This window comes from Oryzias melastigma, linkage group LG10 (assembly GCF_002922805.2).
Source record: "Oryzias melastigma strain HK-1 linkage group LG10, ASM292280v2, whole genome shotgun sequence".
Taxonomy (NCBI): domain Eukaryota; kingdom Metazoa; phylum Chordata; class Actinopteri; order Beloniformes; family Adrianichthyidae; genus Oryzias; species Oryzias melastigma.
The window spans coordinates 26,219,862-26,231,816 of record NC_050521.1 but is presented as its reverse complement, the minus strand read 5'-3'; the positions used below and the strand labels follow the sequence as shown (position 1 = coordinate 26,231,816).

Sequence of the window (11,955 nt, the reverse complement as noted above, 5' to 3'; positions counted from 1 at the left end):
CAGGAACATTTTTTGATAGATGACGACCAGCAAATTTGTTTCGCGATAAAACAGAGACAAGGCAATCAAATTAGAGCGTGTTTCACGTTTAATGAGAATGCACTTTTCAAATATGATCTGTGCTGCAAGATAACAGCACAAAACTGCACAAAACCTTAGTTTTAGCCTGAAATGTGGTTGTTTCTCCCCAAAAGTTCTGAAATAAAACAATAATAATTTCAGACCCCCCCCCCATGATCACATGATCACATGATCACCATGAATCGATTAAAGAGGAGAAAAGCGACCTTTCATATCTGGTTTACTGTTTACACTTTACATTCATAAAATGTTGCATATCAACACAAAGCTGCTTTCCTTCACTTCAGAGTCCACTTTGCATCAATGATTGAAGAGTCACAGTAGTTGAAAAAACGTCAACGATGGAGCTAAAGTTAAAGAGCTACTAATTAGCGACACGTGGCATGAAGGGTTTAATTAAAGAAATGTCCACATTCAGATAGTTTGTGGTAAAATCTGTCATTTAAATCCATATTTCAGATCCATCAATGTCGATCTCGTCAAAGGGGAGGATGTTTTAGAAACTCTTGACTATCCAGATGCTGTAAAACTGTTGGGGGTTACAGGGTTTAAATGAGACTTTGACTCTGTGGTTAGAACTGTCTGTTCCCAGCGCGTTAACCCTGCAGAGTCCCTGCAGAAACAGCCGCCTGCTGCTCTATAAAGCTCTGTGGAGGAGGAATCTTTAACCAAACGGTAAATCAACATATGAGTCATCGTCAATGAATTCAGTGTCATATTGGTTTATCATTGGTGTTATACATGGTAAATATTGAAGGCAGCTTGACAGCAGCAGTCATTTCAGTTATCTTAACTTCAGCATAATGAGATTTTAACTCCCATCAGTTTTCAATGTGATATGAAATGTTTTTAAATCATTGTGACTTTTATGTTTTTTTATCTTTAGAGATACGGGACATGGTAGCCAGTATTCATTAATCCTATTAAATCTATTGACTGCGGTCAAATGAGCCGCCGTTCACATTTCTGTGGTCAAATCAGCATCACTGGATTTTTGGTGTGAGTTTCATCCAATACTTACGGTAGCAGGACTGAGAACGCTGGAAAATCTCCACCAGACTCCACGGAGCTTCTTGATGTGACCACGGAAATGTGAACGGCGGCTCATTTGACCGCAGTTGGAAAGGATTGTAAATCAATGAAAGAGCATTTTGATGTTAGCTTTGATTATTTTATCAAGAACTCTGAGAAACCAATGATTGAATGTATTGATCACAGTCAATAAACATTGGAGAATTAGCTAAAAGAGTCTTTGGTGAACTGGAAGGAGAAAGAATCAGGATTTTGGAGGAAGTTCTGTCCATGAAGATCTTCACTTCCTCGTCCAGCTGACATCTGGATCAGAACCATACGGCTGGACATTACCCAGATTGATGGATGTTTTTATGTAGCAGCGGTGAAGATTTATGCTAGTGAGACACAGGAGGGGATAAGGGGCGGAGCACCAAGAGCCACGCCCCCTCAGAGGAGATTTTGGAAACAGAGGCCTCAGATCAACATCACAAAGGGTTTTTAAGACATTTAGGTTGTGAGATGTTGGTTAAAAACTTCATAATAATAATTAAAACACTACTTGGAATGTTTTTATTATTCTTATTATTATTATTATTATTATTAAAAAAATGTCACAGTGAGACTTTAGGAGTGTAGAGACTTTCTTGTAGGTTTGGTACATACATTAAAGTTCTTAGAAGGACTTAAAAGAATTGAGTTTGACCGGACCAATTTACACCTTCTCGGTCCAAATTGCTCCAGTCTTTCAAATATGATACTTGTAAGATTGTAAAAAAAATAATTTGAACAGACCTCAGATTTTTATCTCCAGTATGAGAAAGTTATGCACTTCTTTGCACCTTCCACTTTTAAAAGATTGTTATTCAAAGAAAAATTTAAACATTTAACTGAATAAAAAACAGTTGCAATTAAAAATATATATATTTATATTGCTTATGTGTATGTTTATTTATTTATGGTTGTCCATCTCTCTCAACATCTGATAAATATTATAGCTGTTCTGGATCGAATAAGAACCCCCAAATAAACTCCATTTATACACCAGACAATTCACTTTAATTACATGTTCAGTTTAAGTTCCTGATTACCCCCAAAGGCACAAAGACTGATGCAGAAGTTTAAAAAGACATCAGCGGAGTGAGACACGTTCTCACAGAAACTCTTTGAAAAAGATGGAGAACTTTTGCTTTGCAGGGTGAGTTGGAGGCAGCCCAGAGGGAAGCAGAGTCTCTGGAGGCTCCGGTCGATGATCAAGAGAGACCAGCTGGAATTCCCTCAGAAATACTCCGTGTCCTCCTCCAGGGTCACTCGGAATGTCTCTCAGATCTTGGTCTAGTGCAGGTATGACTTTTGTTTGGACTGAATAATTCATTCTACTAAGGAGCTGAATGGGTTCTTTGGGTTTATCCAGGTTGTTCTTAAGGCTTTCATTAGAGGCAGAAAGCAGCTGAAACTGAAACGTTGTATATCTTATAAAAAGAAAAAGTCATATGAAGTTTGGGGTTTTTTGAAAGCAGCTATGTTTATGTTCAGGCATCACTGTAACTTACTCGTTTTAAACCCTCTGGATCAAGAATGCCACAACTAAGAATGACTTTGGGTTCCATTTTTTCATTTCTAAAATTGTACATTTTCATGGGATTTGTTGTCATTTGATTCTGTAGCTTTTCCAGCTTGTTGCTAAAATATTGTTTGCTTGTGTTTGTTTGTTTATTTTTTTTTAAGGTTATGCAACTTTAACTGTTTAATGGTTTTATGGTTTCCTTAAAAAAACTAGAAAACCACAAAACAGTCAGGTGTCACTAATTAGTCATAACAAAAACAGTAATTTGGATGTTTTGTTTTTTGTTAAATAATATTTCACTTATTGGTTCTAAGTTCATGTCAATATATAAACACTAATATGTAATAATTACTTTTTAGATTTGAATATTTACAACTTAATGAATGGAAGTTGTTTTAACTTGAATAAAAATACTAAAATGTTTGAGTTAATAAACATCAATGCTCTCAGCCAAGTCATCCAGATTTACAGTGTATTCTTGGTTCTCCATAAAAAAATAACACTAAAAAATACACACCTAAGACTTTAAAAAATATAGATTTTTACATGAAATGTTAAAATAATAATAATGGTATTCAGAAAATATCTGTTCACCTAATAAAGAAAACTCGGAGATGAAGAAACAAAGTTTGTTTTGCATTGTGATCCCTCCTGTTGAACCAAACCTAATTAGAGATCTGGTAATGGTCTTTGTGGACAGAGGTCTGACCGGAGCTCACCATGAATCAATAGCTCACAGCTTATCAGCGTTCAGGGAAAGGTAACAAGTCCTGCTTTCACTGATAACAGCAGAAGCTGTAAGTGATATGGATTGATTCTGCTTGAAAATATCATGAAAGAAAGTCGGTTTGTGTTGTGGCAGAGCTTCATGTGTGTTGTCTCATAAACTTTGGACATCCAGAGTCACTGCAGCTTTATAAAAAGCACAGATCAGGTGGAGGGATGGACTAACACTCTGTGGCGATTATCAGATCCCAGTCATCCTCATGGAGGACATGTGGGGAGGAGGAGGACGGGATCCCTGTGGAGCAGATGAGCAGCGTTAGCAGGAGGCTGAGACTTCAGAGTCCACATAGTGAGGTGGTGGAGACTGTTTCAAAGAGGGTTTGGGGTGTGGTGACAGACTGAAGGTTTGATTTAACGAGCTGTAATTCAGTCTGACTAAAAAAGTTCATTGGATGGAAGCGGTTTGACGTTTATTTGAAAGCGTGGAAGTAAATGGGTAATGGAAAAAAAAAATCATAAAAATGAGGTGTAACGTGCTCGATCAATCGTTGGTGTGAAGATTTTTAGGTTTGAAAGTGTTCTTGCATGCTGGTGATGGAGCAGGACAAGGAGGAACTGCAGCAGTGGAACACTGATCCGGCCGGATCAAGTCTTCTTCAGGGAGGATCAGTGAACAGAACATGACTGGAAACATTAAAGAAGAGATGAAAGAATAAAAAAACAAAGAATAACAGTCCAATTTAAAACAGAAAAGTCCTTATATTAAAACTCAGTGCAAAACATGTCTGGAACTCTCACCAGCTCATTCAGTAAATGGATTTGTAGGTCCTTTTTAGAAGAATAAAGGTTTCATGTCATTGCACAAACGTCCAACTTCTAATTGTGGATTACAGATACTTTTTGGAGTTGTTTTTTTTCTCTCTTCAAGTTTCATTTCTAAGAAAATGACACTAAACGATCAATCCATTTTCAACATACTTTGAAATAGTTAAGGGTCTTAACCCTTGTGCCGTCCTAGGTATGTTTGCATTAAAAGTAGGGTCATCTGGACCCCACAAAAGCGGACAGCTTTTCGGCTGAGCCTTTTAACTCAGAGTGAATCAAAGTTCAGTCCGATTTCAAACGATCCGAGACCACCTTAAAAGATGGGTCAGAGAGCAGTTCCTGGTCCTGGTCTGCTTGGGTTTGTTTAGACTGAAATTAGAGGAAGGGAACTCTGGTTCCCTCTAACTCTTATGCTATCTAAGGCATGTTTACATCAAAAGTGCGGTCATCTGGACCCCAAAAGAACGCAGTGAACTTTTTTTTTTTTTTTTTTTATCTTCACTGGTGTCCAAGCCAGACATAAGATCCTGCCCACCTTTAAGATGGGAGGGATCACTCATCAATACAAGAGTGGGGTCAACTGGACCCCAGAAGAGAGCGCAAGGGTTAAAAAAAATATTTGCAGTGTAACATGTCCACAGTAAATTGTCACATGATCAAGAACTTCCTGTTTGCGCCAAGAGAAGAGAATAGCAGCGAGAACATGGATAGGACATGGATTTTTGGTACATGTCATGCTTAAGGTGTTTAGTGCTTATAAGACTGAGGTCTAAGTCCAGCACTTAAAGGTCAATGATGGCTCACGATGCGACTGGCTGGGTCGGGCTCACCTGAGTGGACAAAGAGCCACCTGGAGCTCTAGCAAAACCAAAGGAAACACTCAGCATAATGCTGAAACGAGGCAGAGGGATGCTCGGGATGAAACAGCCTCCATAGAACAGGCTGTTAGTGTTGTGAGAGCTGAACTCTGACACAGACACCGAGTTATGCCTTTAGAGCACCGCTGAGGCCCAAATCCATCAGCCAACAGTGGATCTCAGGCCAAACGACTGAGGCAGAAGTCAGAGAAAAAAGGAATCACAGCTAATTGTTTCTTCAGGAGGTTCACTGCATTTACATCACTTTAATCAAGTCAAAATGTTCATTATTTTTACTGTTTGAATGTGTTTGTATTTAGACATTTTAAGAGCGACTTGTATTTAGAAAGGAGGACTGCTCTTTCCTTTCGTTGAGGTCACTTCAGCGTCTCTGCAGCACTGAGATCCGTGTGACGTAAACCCGCCATCTGTCCCCTTTTGATCAGGGAGCGTCCTGTGACGGTGAATTTATCCAAAAATTTCAGAACGTGTCACAGTCCTGATACAATGTGTTCTTTAAAAACTAAGTTCATATTCTGACTCAGTATCTTATAAACTACATTACAGATTAATGTAGCCAAGAATTTATACACGAATGTGTTGCCAAATATCAAAGACTACAGCTCATTAAAAACTGCCACTTCTACCAATCTGGACACTTTTATAAAAGTTTGTCTTAATAACTACAATATTTTTTGACTTAATCCGACATATGTTACAGTAGATATCCTAAAGGTCAGAAGAAAGTTCAAACCTCTTGTTCAAGTTGGAACACGACAGGTTAAGACTTTGAATGTTCATAAAAGATGTTGTACATTAATCTGTTGAACATAAAGAACACTATGAGTAGAAACATGGCAGTTCCCATTTCCCTTTACTCTCTTATGCTTGGAGCTACTAAAGCCTATTTGTGTTTGACCAATAAAATCTGGTTTTAGGGAGGAATATGTTAAGGTAAACTTTACCGTTTTTTTCCATCCTCTGTTATTTTGTCAAGATTAGCGTGCCAACCATCTCAGAGTTGTCCTACGGAGCTAATAGAGCAATTCAAACATTTATAAGTTACGCTTTTAGTGATTTGTTTTCGTTATTATTGTAGATGTGAAACATTAACAGTTGTGTTGGCCTGCAGCGGACCAATGACCTGCTCAGGGTCTACCCTGCCTTTGTCTAGAAGCAGGAAAAGGCAACTCCAGTCCTCGACGGCCGCAGTGTCTGCATGATTTCCAGATATCCAAACCCTACTCATGACTGATTACCTGGTCCAGGTGTGTCCAGCCAATTAGAACATGACAGAGTAGAGTATGTTGGGAAACATGCAGGAATATGGCCCTCAAGGTCTGGAATTGCACCATACCTAGTGTAAAGGATCCAGAACTTGGAATAAAACCTGGACCAGGTCTGTAAAGACCTTGATATCCACATACAAACATATTCCAAAGGAGATCCAAGCCCAGTCCCAGCAAACTCTAGAAATCTTCACTCGGGATTTGGTGAGACTGGATCTTTAATCTATCAGGGCTGACGGATTGGTTGAGGATTTCCCCTTTCTTGACCAGAATAGTGTTGCGTGGACCTCCCAACCTTCATCAAAATCAAGCTCAATCATCCCACCTGTGTTCCTTTGTATATACTTCTTCACTTCAGTACGTAGGTTTACTCAGTCCATCAATTGTCAAGTTCTGTCCAGTTCATGTCTGCCCTAATTATTATGAATCTATTATGAATCCACCCAGTCTCTTTAAGTTTAGCGGCTCTCTATACACCTCTACTGTGTATATCTGTTTGGACCACAACTCGGCCCCATGTGAAACTACAAGTTCGATAAACTTCCGGCTTGGACATCAGACTCTTTCTGGACTCAGTAGCTACAATCCTTCCTCCACTGGTCCCTTCAGGAGAACAAAGATTCCACTCCCTTTATCCTATTTCACCAATAAGTCTTTAGCGGTGACCTACCCTCCCGCGAGTTGTTTCTAGGTTGTCTCTTTCTCGGCGTACAGACACTACAAACACACCAGAAATGATTCTACATGGGGAGAAGCTTTGAAAATGGATTGACAGTGTGCAATGTAATCAAGATTTTAGATTTTGTGTCAATGGCAAAAATGATATCAGAAATGTCTTGTCACACAACAAAGACAGTATCAGGTGTTACATCTCTGTTTTAAATCAACAATAAGACATTTTTAAACAGTATTATTTCTAGAAACATGAGGCCTCATTGTGACGATAAATGACACACAACTACAATGTAATTCCTGATAGTGTTTACTTTTTGTTTGTGTGCAAAAACAATAAATCTTGATCCTGTAAGATCAACAGGGATATTCTAAACCACCATCTACTATGTCCTTGATTAAACTAGGAATGTGTTTTGGGAGTAAAGTGATCTTCGTGACCTCCCATCGCCTCGAAGAGATGTGTGGGTCTGACCTTATGGCCGACCGCTGTGATACCAGTAGACTTGCTAGGTCATGTGTCACTAAAATTTCACACCAAGCAAATAGAACCGCCTGCATTCAAGGAGGTGAAAGAGCATGAGACTCCACTAAAGTGCTGGTCACCATCTTAATGAGACAGATTACAGAGTGACAAATACTGTCTGATCAAAGAGCAAGGTCAAGTTCTTAACCAATGAGAGATGCTGGATCAAAATGAAGCTGTTTTACTCCTTTTTCAGGAAACTTTTTATTGGTCTACATACTATAGTGTTTCAAAAAACTCTTTCTGTAAATGGACTGTAAAGAAATGTTAATTCATATCCAAAAAGATCTAATGAGACTTAATAATCAAAAACTCATCTTTAAGCATTGTACTTTCAACCAAGAAGTGAAGAGACGATGACTACATTCAATCTACACACTGAAGGTGTATTTAAAAATCACAGTCAATTCTACTGTTCTGGTCACACATAGATGGGAGTTTCTGCATGTCTGTAGCCTTGGGTTCCCAGGAGATAAAGCCAGAGTTGGGTTTGTTTTGGAGTATATGCATCAAAGTGCAAAAGAATGTCTGCACATTTGTAGCAACACATTTTCCTCATGAACAAAAACACGGACAATATAGTGTATAACAATTCTATCAACTAAAAAGCATGGTATTATGAGTAAAAGAAGACCAATCTCAGACCATTCTCTGCTTACTAAAATCGGGCGATATCCATACCACGGAAAAATAGTGGCTCAATTGAATTTATTTCATTGGAACCCGAGATAAATAACAGCCTCGCTTTGTCCATCTCCATTTATTCTATGCTTTTGTTTTCAATTTTTATTGATTTTCTAAATTGGAAATTTTCCACTAATCTCTGAAATGTTATAAAATGCAATATAAATAAAGATTGATTAATTCCTGACATATTCTACAGTGTGACAATAAACTAGTCTATTAATAAAAGAGTGTCTTGTAGAGTTGTTATTGACATCCTCAGTTGTTGGTGGTGATTCGACATGCTTTAAGTCTAGACTAGAAAAAAAAAAGACAATCATTATAATATATACATTATTTAAAGAATTATATATGTTCTTATATTTAATCCATTACAGTCAAACTCACGTTCTTCTGTCAGAGAAAAATATTTCACTTATAATTCATTTCTTGTTCTTTTTTATAACCCAACAGCCTCCAGATAAGCTGTGTTTGTAGAAAATATATATTTTTTCCATAGGTAAATGATAAACTCTTGCTAGCTATAAAAAAGTTTTTTGTTCTCGACAAGTCTTTAAAGCGCCCTTAACTTCCTGAGTTACATCAGATCAACCCTGACGTCCTGTTTGTTCCTCACAGGCGGGATTTTGTTTTGTCTGTGTCAGTACGTATGCATGTATGATGTGCAAAACATTCCCCTGAATGTCACATTTGATAATGTGTGTCCCGGTAATGTGTGTCCTTGTGGGTGACACACAAACCCGTGCGTTGCTTCCTAAGAGGCACTATTTAGGAAGTGACGCACTGCCACCTCCCCTGAAATAAAATGTGTTTTTCTGCCATGAAATTTGTCATCTTAATCTGTTTTTCCTCTCTCAGTTTCTTTCGCACTTATTCTCTGACTCATAAACATGCACACACAAACCCTGAGGGGCTTAAATCCGTCACTATACTACCACTAACATGTTTAGTACTGAGCTGCAAGTGTGCGTTGTGACACTGTAGGTTTCAAATATGTGTGCGTCCATTAATGCAGACAATGATTCTCTTCAAGTTGGTCCCAGAGAACCATTTTAAAGGGACGTAGTTCATTTCAACTGTACATATTTTGGCCGTTATTGCTGTAATTTACTAGCATTTGATGATTTGACAAATGTTCTCGACCTTTGGTTAAATCTATATTTTCTTAACCCTATATAACCATTCGTATCATATTTGACACACATCTCAGCAGCAAACTCAAGTGGGCCCCACATGGCTTATTTTTGGACAGAAAAGGTGGGCCCCGACTGGGTTTGTTCGCAGTTTCCATGGCAGCCCCACCTGTGGTTGCCCACATTGACTTAAGTGGAGACTCAGTGGGAACTTGCCTTCACTGGACATTGTAGCACGCTGGTGAGCTCCACTGTAGTGTGCTAGCGAGCTCTGCTGTAGCATGCTAGCGAGCTCCTCTGTAGCATGCTACAAGCCGCTTTACAACGACCTAGCAAGCTCAGCTGTATCAAGCTAGCAAGTTCTGGCGTAGCGAGCTCCTCTGTATTGTGCCAGCAAGCTTTCTGTATTGAGCTATAGAGCTCTGCTGTAGCATGCTAGAAAGCTCCGCTATACCATTCTAGCGAGCTCCACTGTATCATGCTAGTAAATTCCTCTGTATTAAGCTAGCGGGCTCTGCTGTAGCATGCTAGTGAGCTTTGCTGTAGCGAGCTAGCAAGCACCTCTACAGCAAGCAAGCAACCTCCTCTGTGTTGAGCTAGCAAGCTCCACTCTAGCATGCTAGCAAACTTCACTGTAGCATGCTAGCGAACTCCACTGTAGGATACTAGTGAGCTTCGCTGTAGCATGCTAGTGAACTTCACTGCAGGGTGTTCCGCTGTTAACCAGGCGGCTCAATAGCATAGCGAGCCAACCCACTGAGTATCCACTTAGCCAATGTGGACAAACACACTTCTGCCCACTTCTGAACCATATGAGGCCCACTTGACCTTGCTGACTGGGATGTTTCTGACTGTGATCTCATTAATATTATCAATATTTTCCTTTAAAACCCATTCAATAGAAATGGATTAATGTTTTATTTCCTGCAGTTCAGTATCATTCCACTAGAGGCAGGATAACTTTTCCTGCTCTTTTCAAAATGGCTGCTTCCATGACATCTCAAAAAAACACTCTTGGTGGGAAAATGTTTTTCTAATTTTCAACACTTTGGGTTGAGTTTAACTCACCTATTGTAATTCATTTTCTCGTCCGCTTTTTCCCTTTCGGGGTCGCGGGGGTGCCGGAGCCTAACCCGGCTGCTGATGGGCGAAGACGGGGTTCACCCTGGACAGGTCGCCAGTCTGTCGCAGGGCCTAAACAATCTACCAGGAGTGGGGTTTGAACCCACGTGAGCATTTGCTCATTGGATCTTGAGTCCAACGCCTTAACCACTCAGCCATCCTGGTTACCTATTGTAATTCTTTTCCTTAAAGGACTACTTGCTGTATTGAAAACATGCAAAGTTTGTAGATAATTAATTATTTGTAATACAGTTCCACCATGTTATGAATGTGTGTGTCAAATTTAAGACAATTGCTAAATAAAGTCCTTTTTTTCTATAAGCAATATTTTCCAAACTACTGTAAGCAAAAACATAGCAACTCACCCATTGTATCATGATTGATCTTTAAATATATTTAAAAAAAACTGCATTTTCTGTGAATTCTTTGATGTAGTGGGCTTTACAGGGTTAAATTGGAAATTTGTCTGTTCATATAAGGCTTTAATCTAGCTCCCTTTTCCACGTTCAAGACTATCGGTTTAGATAAACGTCAAAATGTTTAAGCTTCTCAACAGAAGTGCTGCAAAAAAATTAGTGATACAATAAAAAACGTGTTTGCTTTTTCTTCAACGGATTTTCCAAGCTTACCTTAAGTTTCCTCCCCAGATAAAAAATGATGTCAGATGTCCAATAATGAGAAAGCACCAACCAGCTACCAACCACCAGGGAGCTTTTATTGCATTATCAATACAGATGGTGACAGGCCAGTGCCATGATAGAGACGAGTACTTAAAGTGAAGTCAGGCCCAATGATTCAGTGCATGGAAATAATAAAAGTCATGCAAGATTGTTTAACGGCGGGGAAACAATCATATTTTCATGTTTTTGCAGTCGTCTCCACTTATGGAAAAACCGGCGTTTACCTGCGTTTTGCCGTCCCACACAAATGAATCATGTTTAATTTTGCTGTGGCTCCATTTCTTCTGTGCATTAAGATAAATTACTGTCTGGAAAACGGTGTCACCTCTAAGCAGAAGCTGGTTTCATCAAATGCAGATATTTAGAGAGATTCCTCATTCGGTTGTAAATATAGTTGCTGGAATGAAAAGTACCGTATTCAAAACAAAAAAAATAAAGACTTCTGTAGTTTTTTAAATCTTTCCAACCAAGGTCACACCCTCAGCAGCAGCATGCGTGTTCCTTCTCCATTTTCCTAAATTGGACCATATTGAGAGCTGGATGTGACATCTGGATCTTCAGAATACTGGCTGACGAGTAAACTAATCTCCAGAAACAAAGATTAACTACTTATAAACTTTCCTTTGTCCAGATTAAATGGGTAAAACTTATGTGGAGGCATCTTTGAGGATTTGTGGCTTTGTTGTTTTTTCTATTGCTTGAAATTAAGTAATAAACCAATAAATAAACCAATTTTCTCAGGATTTTTTTGTACCCCCTCCAGAAATGTTTATTCTCATTGG

At 38.9% G+C, this 11,955-nt stretch overlaps 1 non-coding gene across 1 annotated transcript; it reads right to left on the bottom strand.

Moving 5' to 3' along the window:
- Positions 1 to 10,575: 10,575 nt before the first annotated feature.
- Positions 10,576 to 10,658, bottom strand: trnal-caa. Its single transcript has one exon. It is a non-coding gene; the product is annotated as a tRNA-Leu (tRNA).
- Positions 10,659 to 11,955: the final 1,297 nt, after the last annotated feature.